General features: G+C 37.5%; 1 protein-coding gene across 2 annotated transcripts in view; it reads left to right on the forward strand.

Annotated features, from left to right (window-relative positions):
- Positions 1 to 18,179, forward strand: part of GRIA3 (glutamate ionotropic receptor AMPA type subunit 3) — a 143,747-nt gene that overhangs the window by 34,562 nt on the left and 91,006 nt on the right. The window lies entirely within an intron of this gene.

Here is an 18,179-nt window from a genome sequence, read left to right on the forward strand (position 1 = left end):
ATGTGGCAAAAATCTGTCAAAAAAAAATCTGAAAAATCTGTTAAAAATAGATCTAGACATCAGAAACCATTTTCTGTGAGGAATCTGTCAGCTGCCACCTGCTCTGAGTGTATTGAATTTGCTGAATTTCCTCTGTTACAGATTTCACCTGGGTAGCATTTTTTATATCAAATAGATGTGCCACTGCCCTTCTTACCAGCTTTATGATTTTCGACTTCAAGAAATTTTTCAGATCAAAAGATCTCAATAGAGACAAAGAAGCTTAGATTCTGTTCTTGGCTCCCATGAAAATATTTCCTTAGGCTACTGCATGTTGTTAAGGATCAAGTCTTCAGTGGGTGTGCTTTTCATGCTGAAGAATAGTAGCATCACCCAACTAAAAACCCAACTGAAACCTAAAAAATCATGTTTTGAAAAAGTAATTTTCAGTCTGATTTAGGTGAATGCCAAGCATTTCAAATTTTCTGAGTGATTTGGAGGTGTTAACTATTTCTAGCACTGAAAAACCCTAGCTGTGAGATTAAGTAGGAAAATATGGAGAAGTGAAGAATGCCATTACTTCTGAAATTTTGTAAAATCACTACCCATAAATCTGTTTTTCTGGCTTAGTCCACTTTTACATGAAAGCTCCTGTGAATAAGCAATTTGTCTGAGTAAGAAATGCTTATTTGTTATGGCCAAATACAATGAACTTAGAGTGTGTGATGAAGTAAAATGCCCTTAGTTCCAGGACTGATGAAACTTACCATGATTAAGGCTAGTAAAGTTTGCTTTGGAAAGTTTCATTCAAGAAATTTGGCACTTTAAACTGGAAAAATTATCCAAAACAATAACAGTTTCACTAGAACTTGTCTAGATGACATGACTGTCAGACTAAGATAATAAAGGGAGTCAGGAGGAGGGGAGACTTGCAACCTCAAACTTGCATTTATTTGCAGTTCTCAATGTGTACAATCTTTAGATAGACACAATCTGAGTTTATTATGATGGCTAATCCCTATGGAACACTTTACTCATAATCTTACAGTGACTAACCAAAATCCTGTTGTGCCCCTCCAGCATCTCACGATGGTGTTAGGCTGGCCCTGTGTTATGTCAGCCATTCTGACTGTGAGAGTGACAGTGAAGGTCACTGTAGGATTATAAAATGTAGCACAGGGCAAGAAGATAAAGGACAGCTGTGTCTTTAACATGGAAGAAGCATCAGTACATGTAGGAAGCTTGGTGATGGGCTTTAAGTTGTTTGGGATAAACTTACAACATCTTACAATATCCTAGTTGCTGCTGTTTGGTAGCATATCTACTATTTGCTAAAATGGGGAAAAATGAACAGTTTATTAGCCTCACTTACTGCTATTTTAGTTTACTTCACAGAAACTTGGTAGCCATCCTATTGAGAGTTTTAATTCTTCTAGTATTATAATAAATTAGAAAGTTTACTATAGGAGAGATGCAGGGCAATTAGGTTACTGAGAAATGGAGGTATGGAGGTTAGATTCCTTTGAGGAGTGGTAATCATGTGTGACCTGAAACATTTGGCAATTCCAGTAAGTTCACCAATTTCTTGTGACAGGCCTTTAAATACCTAAAAAATCCCCAACAATTTGGACAGTAATAATGTGGAATGACTGCTTGTGTCAGGTAGTGAATAGACTGTACATGTTCTTTTGCTAAGAAACCCAAACACTAGAGCGGTCCCAGCTTTTAATAATTCCTCTCTTAGATACTGAACTGCTTTGGGGCACAAACACTGTAGAGAGAATGTGTTGAGCAGTTAATTGTCATTTCCTGAGATAAACTATCATTTAAATAGTGCATTTCTAGGAATATTATAAACTCACTGAGAACCTGAGAAATCGCTAAATATTAGACTATTCTTTTTTATGTTCAGTATTATTTATGGACTGAACCGATGTTGTAACTAGCTTTACCATATTCTGGTGAAGTGAAACACCACCATGTATAAAACATTGCATATACTGTTAATACCACAGCATATTACACATGCCATACAAAACTGAGTAAAGCTTCTTGTGGTTTATTGAACTCTTTTGGTTTAAGCTTAGGAAAATGCAGCTTTATAAAATCATTTTCTTTTTGTTCTTTGCCATCAAGTTGTGTAATTATGGTTTCCTCCTCAGTGATATTATGTACAATACTGTCGCGTTGGGCTCCTGCAATGAAGACAAAAGATAAATCTCAAACAATAGAATAAAATTAAGATGTATAATTACATAGATAGGTGATGAAGCTTTTAATCAGTTGAGTGTGTACATTGTATATACTTACATTCTTAAGTATAAAATAATATTTTCTGTTGCTATGAGATGATTGCAGATTGTGCTCTCAAATGTATATTTATGTGAAGGTGTAAAATTCAGTTTCTTGAAAACTGCTAAAGCTCACAGGAAAAAAAAAGATGAGATTCATTAATTTCACCAGCAAGAAGTATGTCTTATTGTTAATTTCAGTTGATAAATTTATTTTTCTATGAAGAAACAGAAATTTAGGAGAAATACCAATTCACATTTCTCCTCTAGTACCAGCAGGAAAAACCCAAAATGTGCTTTGCAGAGAGCAGTGATGTCTTAGGAAATGGCTGCTAAGGGAAGAAAGGACATTAAGTGGTGTGTAGAAGAAACACTCATATGTTTGCTCCATGCCACATGCTTTTAGTTCATGTGAAAGGGAAAGGCAGGGCTGATTTCTGTTTGTGTTACCTCAGTGAGTTGACACTGTTGGTTGCTGTGATGCGTGCAAAATATCTGATTAATTGTATGGTGCTAACTGCCTCAGTGGGCTTCTCTGCAGTAGGACTAGGACTAATTAAGATTATGTCAGGATGAGATGAGGTGAGGTTATGTACAGAAAGCTATTAAGAATTTAGGTAGCACTTTTCAGGAAAGTCACCTTTTGTATCTCATGCTGAGGATTATGTTTCATCAAAACCCTCAGGTTTACTCTCAGTCTTCAGCTGTCTCTTCTCTTGCTTTACTTTAAATCAGATGTTGTTCCACTGAATTCAGTGAACTGAAGTAACACAGGTGTGAATGTGTGCAGAGATAAACTTGTGGCTTTCATAATCATCTTATTGTTGCTTGAAAGTGTGAAATACGTCTTAATTATAAAAATGGTATGGTGAACTGTAATACTGAAACTTTTGTTTATTTAAATTTTCATAATGTTAAATAACATTTTGGTTTATTTTTGCCAGAGAAAGACAGTTTTGTACAGATTGTTTGCTTTCCATCTGTCAACGTAACAGGGATGTTTTTTCCTAAGTTATTTTGATTTGTCATACCTACTGTGCACAAAGACACTTATTTCTGTCAGGCAGATCATTTAAACAGAACCACACCAACTGATTTCTGTGATTTGCATCAAGTCTTCATCTTCAGGTCATAGGTGTCATTACAAGACAGGAAAGTGGCCAACTGTAAAGGACAGCTGTGTCTTTAGCATGGAAAGCTGTGTCTTTAGCATTTTGTGCAGTGCCTTCCTACTCAATGGCAGCTCAGTCTGGACAGAGGTAATAGAGACAGCCCAGGGGTTTTGTGGCACTGTAACCGAATCCCTCACTAAATCTGAAGTTATTCTGTCATTTGGTTTTGATTTAGTCTATCAATAGATATCTAGCAAGACCTAAAGTCAAGGAAAAAAAGCCTTGATTAAAAAAGCCTTAATAAATATGGTTATTGTTGGGTAATTTTTTTTTCATTGGTTAGCAGTAGCTAGCTGAAGGCTGAAGCAGGGAAGTGTTAATCTAATGCCCCAGGTTATTTGGCTAAGGAGAATTGAAAATGTCTACTTTAAAAGCAATTACATCTTTAATCCTTACTGCTACCAAAAGACAAACATTTGACTTGAATGTAATGGATAGGTAAGGATACAGAAGGCCTCAAAATATAGATTCAGAAAATATGACCAGTCCTATTTCTTCTAAATATAAAACCTCCTGGTACTCTGTTGCTTAAAGAAATGCCAGGTGAAAAGAGTGGGGAGAAAAAAAAAAGGTACAACTGGAAGCTTTTCAATGGTCATGTGTAAGGCATCAAATTGCCTTAAAATGGGTTCAGTACGAGGCAATGAGGTTTGATTCCCTGCTTCTGCTGAAGACAAAGAACAACTCTGTTGAGTTCTGCTTTTACAAAATGAGGTTAGTTATCTCTTGCTATCAAAGGACAAGACACTTCTGTACTGCTTTCCCTGGAGAATGGGAGATTGGAGCTGATAAAAGAAGTGGTATGTAGAACCAGGCTCATTACAGCTTCCACAAAATTTAATTTATGGATTTTTATTTTTTTTAATTAAGAGTTGCATTGAAAGCTACTCATATATAGAATGTGACTTTTTTTTCCAAAAATGTGGGGTAGGATTAATTTTTATGGAATCTAAAAGGAGTGTGCTTTAGTATTGGGTAGATTCTTAGAGATTTTAGAATGTTGGGTTCTGGTGGACCAACTCTCTCCTGAAAACAGCTATGAAGAATGTAAACTTAGAGAGGGACTGACTCCTGTTTATAAGCACCTTCCATCAGCAGAGAAGTGCAAAAGAAATCCTCCTTCCACATAGCTCATTTCTTAGACTCTGTATTATCTTTCTGCGTGTCAGGAAGTTTTATTTTACTATAAAGATCATTCTTCAATGAAGGAAAAATAAAAATAATGGTAGTAGGTACACCAGCATCAGTAAACCCTGAATTCAGCACCTGCTGTTCAGTCAAATGTCAAAAGAATTGATAGCTGAGCTGTTCATTAACATGTTTCTCCTTCAGAGCTTTAGAGTTATCCCACTAGCTGAAAAACTTCTCTGAATCCCTTACATAAAGAAAAAATAAATTAACGCCAGCTTCCATTTTTGTCAGAATTAAACATGGGCTTGGTGCATTTTAAAATTATAATTCTTGTTTGGTAGTATGTTTATACCTGCTTAATTCTTCTCAGTTGTGCCTGTGAGGTTGATGCATTGAATTTTGCTTACATTTTGAAAAGTATGAAAGGTTTTAAAATTTTGACATTTTCTTCTGTAGGTATCAGTGTGTGATGAAGAATAAAGCAACATACAAAGCTTGTTTGGGAACCTGTAAAATAAAAGTGGCCTATAAAAAAGTGACCACAAAAGGGAGGGTTATTACAAACTTTGATTCTTCTGAGTTTTTTGGCTCTTTGCAGGTGTGTTTTGGGCAGCAGTCCAGGAGCATGGGAGTGACATGGAGAGAGTATCAATTGCTGGCATTTAGGTGGCTATGTAGATAAGCTGTCTCATTCTCCTTTCCCACTTTACGTGGTGGAGGGAGTCAAATCCTGTCAAGACCTCCCATGTCACAGGACCAGGCATCACAGGTCTCTACCCAGTAATTGCCATGCAGAAATTTTCTTCTAGGTCAAAACCAACTTGCAGCATGGCCACAAAATGAGGCATCTTTTGCATGGCTTTGCTTGAAACGAGGTGGTGTAGTTTCAGGTTTTCATGCTCTGCTACAATAGAGAACACACACAGTGTAAAAGATCCTTATGATAGAATATCCATTATTTAGATTTAAAGACCAGTCATACTCAGTATACTTACATGCAATAGGAAAATGATCTGTTTCTTTCACTATCAGCCTGTTGGGCATGAGTGATTTTACCATCTTATAATACCTAGAATTTATATTTAGATAGGGTTTAAAGTCATAGATACTGCTTAGAGATATTTGTATAAAATATAAGTAATTTAACCTCACAAGGAGGCAAACCTTGACATACTTATTTAGGGCATATTGTTTCATTGCTTTCAACAGCCTAATGTATGAACCAAAGCTCTGTTCAGGAAACAAGCCAGGACCTTAATTGAAATATTTCAGGATTACTTTACTGTTTGATTTTACTGCCTAAATATGTTCAGGAATAATCTGAGTCTGAACAGTTAAATCTAGCTTTTGATGATCACTTTCCATTTATTTCTTCTGAAATCTCTGAAGTCTCATACCAACTCCTTTTATCTTGGTCTCTGTGGTACACAGATACAGAAGAAAGCCCTTTCACTGATCCTTGCCCAAACAAACATTGAGACCCTGCGTGGGAGAATGGATGTTGGCTGAGTTTTAGGTGGACTGAGAGCCTTAAGCTTTTTTCTCTTATCTTTCCCATTAGCTGCTATTTGTTTAGCTTACCCTGGTAATCTCTTAAACCGTTTTACTAGCTTAGGAGCAAGAGGAATGGATCAACTTTGAAAGTCATCCAGCATGAGATGTATCATGCTGGCAAGGTGCAGCTTAAGACCAGCAGCACAGGGTTCATGGGGGTATTCTGTATGGCAGCTTTGTGCCTCTTTTCAACAGTTGTGTACACACAGTGGCCTCAGTTTGGTGTGGAGATGCCCAGGCCCCATGCCTGAGCATCCCTTGAAGCTGTTGGAACACACACCATTGTCAGCAATGTTTTCCAACAAGAGGAGTAACTGCGCATGTACAATATATTTGTGTCTTGCTCTAGCGAGCCTTGGACAATAAGGAAGCATGTCAGCCCATTCATAAAGAAAAGGATATTACAATATCCTGGTATCCACATTCACACTGAGTGTGAATCCAGTTGTATTTGAGAAAGTGCCAGAATCTGTCTTGACCTTATGTGAAATCAGGTCATAAACCTGAGGCAGAACATTCTGGATACAGGGTAGGAATGGGCAGGTTCAGGAAAAATGATGTCTGGAAGTCTAAAGCAGTATGTGTCCATCCTTGTTCTCCTAATAAAAACAACCAGAACCCTCAGGATCATGAGCTGAGGCCCTGAATATCTTCTGTAGTTTACAGGAAAACCAGCATTGTTTTCCTACAGCATTGGTTTTTTTGCTACTTACCAATGTCTTGCAGAGATAAGTCTGCAAATTATTGTATTTATAAACTGAGTTGGGTAAATGCATGCCTTTAAATATTTATCTTATCATAAATATGCATGTTTTATCAACTTTTGGAAGAACCGTAACATTTGATTTCTTTTCATTGTGTGCGCAAGTAATTTAAGTGGCAGATGCTTTTATTCTCTGTTGATTTTATGTCTGCAACAACGAGGCTTAAATGGTCAGAATCTCGCTTTTCCAGATTTCCTGAAACAAAGCCAAAGTTTCAACAGTTTCCAAGCAGAGGTGGAGCAGGGAGGGGCTGAAAGGATACGTGAAAAGCATTGCTGGCCCTTTTGCTATGAGGCAAAGGCAAGGACTTGACAAAAAGCCAAGCCTTAGAGGTGATGGACAGGGTTTGCTTGGAACCAGAGGAAACAAGGTGGAATTTGTGGATCCTGCGAAGGAGAGAGGACTTGTTAGACTAGAAAGGAAGTCTGTTGAAAAGAAAACCTGTATGAAAAAAACTGAGGGTAAATTTTTATCAAACCTGTTTGTTTAGTCCATCTCACCCAGCAGATCTAGAAGTGTCTGAAAGTTATTTTTCTTGAGTTCATTATTTTGCATCTATATGTGCAGCACAGCTTTAAAAGCTGAAAGTCTTTGGTGTCTTTAGCGTATGAATGCTCTGAGAAAGGCAGGCTGGCTTCACCTGGGAACTTGGGCTGATTCTGTCCATGGAAGTAAACTGTCTTGCTGACTTAAAATCTCCATATGGCAGCCAGTACTCTCAGTGGGACTGAAGAAAGCAGCACTGTTTAATACAAAGTCAAGATGAAGCCATTTTCAAGTGTGTACCAAAAAGAGATGTGTAACATTGCATTAGTGTGTGAACTTGCCTACTTCAGTGGAGTAGCATGTTCTGGCTATCACAAGTTTTCCAAAGGGAGGACATTTTGACACCTTGCTCCTCAGTGCAGTTAAGGTGGCAGTTATTTAGTGTGTTAGTATTCTTACAAGTTTGCAAATGTAATCACCTTTCTCTGGATCTTGACTGCTCTCCCTGTGCACCTTTCTTCACCTAGAAAGTGGTCATTCTCAGCCTGAGTGACAACTGCTGCTGGTGGCCCATGGCATTTATGGAAGAAGGGTTGTTTCTTATTCACAAGAAGAGAACAGGTTCCCAGCATACACTGGGAGAGACTACACCCTTCTTGGAGCTTGGTGTGGTGGTGAGAAGATGGTTTTCAGCCCAGGCAAATGAACCATTCACCAGGTGAAGAACTTCTGTGGAGTGAGCACAGGCTGTTGTAGCTTAATAGAATGACTGTAACAGTTGGAAGTAGTAAAAAACACCAAACACAAAGGAGATTTCTCCAGTGCTTGAGAAATATATGAGTAAAATGGAGTATCTCAATGAGTTAGTAAATCAAAGCTTCTCCTTCCATAGAGTGGCCTCAGATGCTCCAAAACAGCTTCTCAGATGAGCAATGATATGCATGTTCTTTTCTCACTGCTAAAAGAGAGACTTCATATGCAGTTTGAATTTCTTTTGATACAGAACTGTACCATGCTGGGTGAATGGTGTGTAAGGATTTAGCTTTGTTAAAGCCTTTGTGCTTTTGAAGTGGTTTTCATTTGATGGTCTCAAAGAGCAATGAGAGAATGTTGTATGCAAGGGGTTCTAGTCCTGTTTTTAGGATGGAAGATCTGATGTACTGATCAGCAGGTCAACAACTTGGTCTTCATCTGCTTACAAGTATGGAAATACCTTTGAGTTGAAAGCACTGTGAGCTTTGACTTAAGAGATGCGCTGAATGTCATGCTGGAAGTCAATGGTCATGGTTACTAATGAAAAGCAGTTTTTCATGCTCCTGCACAAGAATTCCTTCAATTTTACCATGAATTTCCCCTTTCACCTAGAAAAATACTTGAACCTTTGAAGAAAGTAATAATGGATTACTTAGAAGCTTTGTATTTAAGGTAGTTATTAAAAGATGCTTGCCATGGAGTTTATATGAACAAATCCACTGGTGATGTATTCAGTACTTTCCTTCATCTATGGCACTTGGCCAATTTAGATGTAGGCTCTTTTTTCACGCTTCAGAGAATTTACCAAACTAGTTTGACCACATACCTTTTTCTTTCCAGAAAATATCAGCTGTTTTAGTAAGCACAAAAATTACTTGAGTGCTTTGTTGAAGGAGAATTAATATGAATGCATTTGACAAACCCACTCAGCTAGCAGGTAAAATGACCTCATATTGTATTTAGGTTAAGGAGTTTTTAAAGGTTTTTTTCTCCTGCAGAGATAGATTTTTCTCTGGTTTCTCTTGAGACATTTCATATCACACTTCCTTTTTCTTTTTTTTTATATTTTATTCACCTTCTTGTAATTCAGAGTAGGGCAGCACTGTGAGCCTGCATTTCAGGAGGTATATAAGATATGGTAGTACAGTGGGATGAAAAATAGCTCCATAAAGTGATTAAGTATTAATCTCTAAAGAAAAAAAGTTAAAATTTCCTGACATGAATTTTATACTCAGTAACAAGTAATTATTCATTTCCTCAACACTAGATGCATAGCTTTTCCTGGCCACCTCTTTTGCTTTGATTCATGATGCAAAGAATCATTGGGAGGGAAAGGTGACCTGAGGTTTTATTCCTCCTCAGCCTGAGCTCATCGTGTTCACAGGCTGTTGCTTTGCACTTATAAGTATTTCTGACTTACCTTGGTTGTCAGCAGCCCAAGGAAACAAATCAGCAGTCAATGATTTGCACAGCTTAGCAGCATTATTCAGGGCTCCTCTTCAGTTTGTTAAACTGAACAGAGTTGTCATCTCTTTCAGCAGCTAAGTATCCCCTTTAATGCTGAAGAGTTTCTCCTTCAGTACTTAGGGCCAGGTTCCCCATGCACCTCTCCATGATGCAGGTTAGCCCTGAGTGTGAATTTGCACATGGGGTACATCTGTGCTCCTTCCAGGTGCATGGGATAGAGCCTGAGTAAGGCGCTTTTGCCAAGCTTGTAGCTTAGTAGTAGTAGTAGTGAGCCCACCAGTGTGGGCTGGTGGGACACACCTGAGAGTGAAGTATTTCATGAGGCAGAGCTGTGGCTCCTGGAGCACAGCTCAGGTCTGTCCTGTGCCCCAGCACAGTGCCTGGTGCTGGAGCTGTGAGTGCTTGGGAAGCTCTGAGCATCCCAGAGCTGTGCTGGCACGTACCAGCAGCAGTCTGCAAAGGTTAGCACACACAAAAAGTGGTTGGTAAGGTTTCTTAGGAGCTTCTGAGGTGTTGTTTGCTTAGAGGATATTTTTGTCAATGCTGATAGTAATAATTACATGCATTGAGTTGTAAGGGCTGTGCACGTGTTAGGTGTAAGAGGACTGCTCTTATTTGCATAAAGTACTAATATCTTTATAACATAGCTTCTGTTGTTTATGAAGCTATGAGTTATTTCTCCACTCTATATGCATGTTCAGAAGAGCAGTAATTCATTTGGTAACTCACATTTTGATAATCTGCCCAACTGTACTTGAGAATGGGTTATAAAGGAGCAGGACCACTCTGCACAGTGCATTGAACCCTCCTGCCCAGGGCCTAACATACATCCAAATTGCTTTGTTCAGTTGTGGCATTTTTTAATCAGCACCTCTGTGTTGTGAGCAATTAACAGGGGCTTCTTTCCCCTTTGCAAAGTAAAAGAGACTTCTGGTTTTTCTGTCTTAGCCTAATGAAAGGCTGTTCAGTGGAAAGCTCTCTTGCTCCTTTTCTTGTTCTTGTGGCATGGTGTACAAAGCAGTCTAAACACAGTGGCTCTGAGCTGGTCTTCAGCTGTCTAGATCTCATAGTCATAGTTAAGAAGACTTTTCCAGAGAAGAAAATGCATGACAGTGGTCATTAAATATTTTCTGAGGGTACCTTAGAATATTTTAGACACTCTGAAGCCATTAAATTAGTATGGCAAATAATGCAGATATCTTCAGGTGTCTTTTTTAGCAAAAAGTGTTTCATGCTGGTCACTCTGAGGACATAATACTGTAATTTTTATAGCTATTTATGGCTTTGCAAATTCATACTATGATCCCTTTGGTGATATAAAAATAATGTAGTCTCAGAATTAACATGGGAAAGGATTTGTTAAAACCCTTGGGTCCTTTCAATTGGAGTGGAGTATTTAATACAGAAGTATGTGGGGTTCTAATGGATGAATGCATCAAATAAACTAAAGTGTTGGATGGAGGTGTGATATAAACAGTATTTTTACTCTATTGAATGTAATTTTCAGTTACATTATGTCCTGCTGAGCCACCTAAAATATTTCAAAGAGTCCATAATTGTCGCTCATTTTTACAAAATGCCAGAGTCACATACTGCATTGACCTCAGTCTATGTGCATTAATTAATTCATCAAAAATTTAATTTTATGAGTTTAAGCCAGAACTGCAGTATGAAATCCTTTCAGTGCAATTTATTTATTTTGCCAGCATTATAAATACATAACACCATCGTAGACTGGATTCTGTCATGATCTGCTGCTACGACTGAAGATACTGTAAGTGTGTTTCTAGATCAAAGGGTGCTATTTGCTACAATCTTAGTTCTTACTGGCTTTTTTCCCCCTGCTTAAAAAAGGAGATATGATTTTAGGAGCCAATATTAGTCTACAGTTTGTGTAGTTTAGCACATCTTTTATTAGCAAGATAAGGCTTTATTCTTCTTCAAGGGGAATGAAAAAGAAAAACAGAACAAAAATAAGGATATGAAAAATAAGGAAGCCAGTCTCCTGACGTTGTTTGGCTCAGCAAGATCAACCTTTCAGCTGACTCCACCAGTGTCAGTAATTGCTCTGTAGATAGAATTGCCTATTGCTCAGTAGTGCTGGCATTATCGATCAGCTGGGTTTGTCCATGAACTGACAGTGATAATCTCAAATTAGATCAAGTTTTTATTAAAGGAATAAAATCAAGTTATGCCTGACTGTAGACAAATAATAATGAGTTATATAAACACATAATTATTGCAGTACCATTTTTGCAGAGATTTCTTGGAAGTAAAGCCCCCTGGGTTTTTTCCCTGCCATTTGTTACACAGTTCCCTGGGCAGGCCTGTGGATTTTTAATGGCTTTGTAACGGTTGCCACAAGGAGGTGGAGAGCTGGGGGTGGGAGTGGAGAGCTGAACTTCTCTTTGAAAGGGGAGGTGTTTGAGGGGGAATACAAGGATGCATAAGTTATTGCAGCCTCAAGGCAGCAGTAATTTATGCACTGACAGTTTGAGTTTCATGCTATGCTATTTTAAAAAGCCTTACAATGAACTGTCTCTGTTACACAAGTGTCTGTGGTGCTTTAAGAGATATTTCACATCATGGAGACAGTTTGAAGAAAAACTTTCGGAACACGTTCATCACAATGTTGTAGTTGTCCTGTTTCAGTAAGAAGAAAAGAGTCATAAGAAAGCAGACTTATTTTCCACATCTTAACATGGATTTGGGTGCCCTGAAGTATTTTGCAAGGTTGTCTCACTGCTTATTTGTCTGGGTTTAGATATGTTGATGTAAGTGAAAATTGTCTACATCTATAGTATTTTAGTGTAGTTATTATTGTAGTCATGCTTTCTGGAACCAGTTAGCTACACTTTTCAAAGAAAACAACAAAATGGATGTGAATGGCAGACATTTAATAGTGACGCGTTTGGTTTTCATGTTTTCCTTATGCTGCAAATCAGAGGAGAGTATAACTGCACATAACATATAAGACCAAACAATGTTTCCCTTTTGATGTGACCATATAGTAATATCTCTGTTTTAAAGCACCATTTCCATATAGGAAAGTATTCAGCTTGGCTGTTTGATTATGAATTCTCAATTATATAGTAGTAATTTTCATTATTTTAATAAATTATCATGAAACTACACATCTGAAGGCATAAATAAAAACACTGACTTCAAAATTTGGAGGGGTATAGAACTACACTGAGCTTTCATTAATAATATAGCATTCTGAGTGTAAGCAGCTGTAGACCATTACAATTTAGATTTAATTTATGTAATCTCTGGGTTGACCTTCTTCAAAAACTGGCCACAGTAGGCAGTGTAAGCACATCATTGTCTGTCTCATAGTGAATTTTAGATGCCAGCTGCATCCTCATAACATTTTATTGGGTCTCCTATGAAAATTATGGATAAAAAGATAATGTGAGCAATGATGTTATTTGTTCTTAAGTTTTAAGTGCTGTTCATATTGCATAGCTATATTCTTGCTTTATGGGATATTAATTTGCATTTTTCTGCAGATAGTGTTTCTGTGACTTTAGTGACCTCCCTCTGACTCAAAAGCTGGGTTTTGTCAAAATGTTTTTAACATTAAAACTTTTACTGCAGGGAATTCAGACTGCTACTGGATAGAACCAAGTTAGCTCAGTTGTGTAAAAATCAGCATATGCCTCAGAGCATAGCAAAAGCCATTCATTGCATTTTTTTGAAGTGAAGCTATGCAGACTTGCACAGGTGAAGATTTGACTTAATGTGTTTAAAAATAATTTCTTTACGTGTCCATTTCAAACAACAGAGTTGTAATACAGAGATAAGAACTTGTACAAAACCATTTTATAAAAGATTTTAAAATCTGCCATTTTTTGATATTCAAATGTGCTCTTTTTTCTAAATCCCACATAGGTAATCTTTCGTACTCCACATGAATAATGGATGCTATTTAAAATGTTTGCTTAAGAACAATGAGTTCATTGTATCAATAATGAGAAGTTCTGCTGTGGACCACTTTGTAATATTTTGATTGTTGTGATATATACCACTCTTGAGGTCAGATGGTAGAACTTCACTTAATTACTGTATTTAACCTACAGTCATTACTGAAGGTGGGGAGGGAATACATTTTAGCTTGGTTCTGCAATGTCTGTCACAATGGGGATTCTTGAGAGCTACTTTAAACAAATAATTGCAGATTATTACAGTGGAGTGGAGGGAAATGGGGAGGCTTCAGTGGACATTTTGCTAGAAAATTGAGAATTAGCTTCAGTTTTATTACTTGAGGTATGTTTATGGGAGTTACAGTAAGGAGAATCACGGCCTCAATTGTCACACAGAGACCAGAGTCTAGGAGCAATAAAAGGGGAAATTGCTGTGTCACAAGAGAAACTGGTTTTCTGTAAACTAATAAAAATGATGTTATAATGATATCTCTGTGATCCCTCAGGGATTTTTAGGGTCATAGTTGTTAAAGAAACCTGAAAGCTATTGTATTTCCCTGGTTTTAGGTTTTCTTAATGACTGTCCTATACAGCATATTCCTTGGTGCAGTGTCTTCTTCTCAAGTAGCTATTCAGTCTTTTCTCATTTCCTTTCCAGGAATTTGTACTTTATTCTGTGATAACATAGCACTAGGCTCATCAACATAAGTAAAAAATGTATATTTTCTTTCCTGCCTGACAGAATTAAAGTTTAGAAAGAATAACTTAAAGTCAAGTGGAACCTGAGAAGGAGTGGGAAATGTTGAGTGAAACAGAAATTGCAAAATACATTTTGGACCAAGCTGAAAAATGTCAGTTTTTCTGCAAGGCATCTGGTCCATGCTATTTCAAGCCTAACTTTTAGTTTAATCTTTGTTCAGTTTTGAAAGTAAGCATCATTAACTTTCATTTTAAAAAATATTTTCCTTCCTTTTCTTCTGCCTGAGTTATAATTTCAGTTTGGCCAGCCTGCATTAATTTATCATTGTGGTCTCTCTCCTAAAAGTCTGTTCTTCCAATGAATGTAATGTCAATTGAAAAAAATGTCACCAGCTTTGTTACTGAATTAAAGAAGCTATAATTGTTAATGGGACCTTTCCATAAACAGTGAGTGAAGTTATAACCCCACATATGTATGCAGGGTATCAAAAATTTGAGTGTGGCCACTGACCACATTTTACAGAAGGAAACAAGACAGCAATAAACATGCTGCTTTTTTTTGCTGAAGAGAACTTTATCAGGACTTTAGTATATATAAAAACTCCCCATTACTTTTTAGTAATATAAAACTCCCCATATTATTTAAATATATTATCATATTACTTTGTCTAAGAATATAATTTTACTGAGACTAGAATTACTTGCATACCTGCCTGTAGTTATCACCCACACTTGATTTTATTGTATTAATCACTATTTAAAAATAAGTAAGTTAAGACCCTGTAAGCATATTGTAAATATGTTCCTGTTCTAAAATTTGTCAAAAGCAAATCAGGTATTTAAGATTTTTATTTCATTAAATTATGGAATTATTGCCCTTCTGCATTATATAAAATTATTTGAAATTAGTTTATCATTTATAGATATTTACGAACATATCCTAAATAAAAAGCATGAAATTATCATCAATGCATTTTGCTACAACAAATATAACAAGTTTTGGTTACAGTTGTTCAGGTGCAGAGAAAACTTTTCCACATTTGTTTTATTTTCTGCTCACTGTCATCTTGTTCCCGTGATGTTTCCATGCTGTTTCATAGTGATGATCATGCATTATCTTTGTAGATGTCTTAAACGTTTTATTCGTGTGAATGAGAGATGCTTTCCCTTTGCCCCAAGTGTTAGTTTGTATTTTTGTTAGGAATTATCAGTAACTTGCCAGAACCATGTCTATTTGTAAGACCTACTCAAGAGGCATGGGTGTTAGGTGTAAGTTCTAGCCAGACAAAAAAAACACCAGACAATGAGCAGTCAGGTTTGCTTGCTGTCATATTTCTTGCCTGTTACTTTCCAGACAAGCAGCCTAAGTTATGTTATTCTTTCTTGCCTCATACAGAAGATGAATGGTACTTGTGGTACCACCGGAGTCAAATGAAACCATGGTACAAAGTTGCATCTTCTAGTGGTGAGAGTATTTTTGCAGATGGAGTAGATTACCTCGACAAAATGGAGTGTTAAGACTCTTATCTATAGTCCTGGTGGCATGTATTGTTCATCCTCACACTAGCCCTTACAAATACCAGGATGAAAATCCTATTAAAACTGAGACATTTTCTGTCATCGTATTTCGTTTTCAAAGCAAAAACCCTAAGCAACAAGAAAGAGACTCCAAAATCCATTAAGCTACATAACAAAAAATTGCCCTGCTACGAAAGCTAGCTTGTTTTGTATTTCTTGTGGAGAATGGAGAAGGTGATGTCTCTACAATCAGCTGTGGCTCTGATCATAAAGGACCACTGCACACTATTGTGTTCTAGCAGCCAGTTCTATCGCAGTGTTATATGAAGGCCCCTTCCAGGCCTCTGGTCTTCTTAGGAAGTCAAACCACAAGGTAATCCTCTTTTTTCTGAAATTAATAGAAATATGTAGTTTAAAAGGCAAGTCTCTGTACATTGGGGTCTTGTTTTCTAATGGTGCCTAGAAGAGACTTTATGCATGAGCTGTGCTTGTTTCACTAATTGGATTGTTGCATTCAGCTGCTGTGAGTTGCTTTGACAATACCCAGTGGAGCCTCTGCATTTTGTGAGCGAGGGTACAATCATGGTGCATCAGTTTCACCACAACTGTAGCTGTTTTAAAACCATCACATTTGCTGGCCACTCAATAAAGGTCATTCTGTTTGTGACAGAACAAGCCAGCCAGAAAACAATTACATGGCTTCTGGCCAAAAAAAAAAGGCACCAGATAAATATTTTATCTTTAAAGATGTCTCCCTTTCTATTATTTTTTTTCCTTGGGATTCTATCCAAAGAAATGAAGTATATTATTCATGTGGCTTTTGGGAGAAAGAATATTTGAGATAGCCTTTTAGCAATGCATCGCTGAGGTCAATATGTGTATGTCAGATACAGGTGTTGCAGTTTTATTTACTATGCAGTGTAGAGGGATGCAGTCTGATCCATCAAAGTAAGGAGAAACTGGCTTCCACCACATTCCACCTGAGTGTGGAACAACTGCTTTAGTGCAGTCTGAGTGCTGCTACATCACAGTCTTCATCTCCCACCTTTCTTTGTGCTGGTAATGTTATTCTGGAACACTTAGGAGAAAAGGCACAATTTCGGTCTTCAAATGCCAAGTGAAAATTTAAGTCATTCTTTCAAAGACAACTGCTGGTGCAGAACCTCCCTGAGTATTTCAAAGCAATCCCATGGCACTGGAGTGTTAGAAGTGGGTCCAGGAGTGTTTGAAGGTCATGCTCAGTGTTGTTGCTCTGAGAAACTCTGTGAAGGACACAGGAACTGAAGCTTCAGTAGGGAGTGAAATCTTTCTCAAATTGTCAATAATGTATTTTATTTAAGAAGAAAATCATTGAAGAAAATACAAATTATAGGAAGAGCTTTCCTGTGCCACACCAGATGTGCAGCTCCGTTTAGAATTCCTAGAGGAGTCAGTGGGGGGTATGTCCAGTATATTAGCCTTTTCCATGCTGCTTGAATATCATGTCAGTTGGCTGTGAATTGATCTCTGCAACTTTTGAAAATGTGATCATTTGGATTAAAATTTACCCTTTCTCTCTTCTTTGGCCTGTATATTTTGTATCAGAATTACAAAGGTCTTTCCTGTCATTCAGGTTTAGATGCTTATATCTAAACTGAATATTTTTATTTTTATAAACTCTTTCTGGAATAATGCACACAAATATCTTTGGAAATATGGCTGAAAGAATTGCAAATGATCTCTGAATTCCCACAAAAATTCCACGTGGCTTTAGCTGAAGCATATTTAGGCTAATATTAATTGTCAGCATTTTAAAACTCTTGGCAGGAAATGGGCAAGATCTAGAACATACACGCTTTAGCTCTCTTCCTGCTTCGCTCCCAAGGTGTTATAGTTCTAGGGTGTAAGAGGGAAAATAAAATACTACTATATGTGGAAAGGGAGGTGGGAGTATGATGTGGAAGGCTGAGGAATTAGAAAGTCAAGTTATTTCTCTTCTGCTGTTCAGGATAGATAATGTGATAAATCCACTCATCTCCAGAGTCCTGAGTACAGAGGGCATTTGGGAGTGTGCTTAGGGTAGGCTGAAGGGCTGAAGTGGTTTATGCAAGAGTACCTGGACCACTGATGTAACAAAATCAGTGGAGGTGTAGAAAGGATGTGCTCCACTGCATGCCTGTAGGACCATGGTCTCAGCCCTTTGTGTTTCACAATGCCTTTATTTTGAATCATCCCTCAGTTCCACATCATCCACAGTGACAGAGGTAAATCACAATGGGGAGGTAAATCAAGTGGAAGCCATGAACTGTAGCAGAGGAGGACAGCAGTGCTATTTCTGAAAGATAGGAGTGAAGACAACAAGACTTCTGTCACAGGAGACACAAAAGGGATATCCAAAGAATGAGGACAGAGGTGTAAAGTGCAGACCTTTTAAAACAGGGACAAAAATTTTGCTGCATT

Source organism: Camarhynchus parvulus, chromosome 4A (genome assembly GCF_901933205.1).
Source record: "Camarhynchus parvulus chromosome 4A, STF_HiC, whole genome shotgun sequence".
Lineage (NCBI taxonomy): Eukaryota > Metazoa > Chordata > Aves > Passeriformes > Thraupidae > Camarhynchus > Camarhynchus parvulus.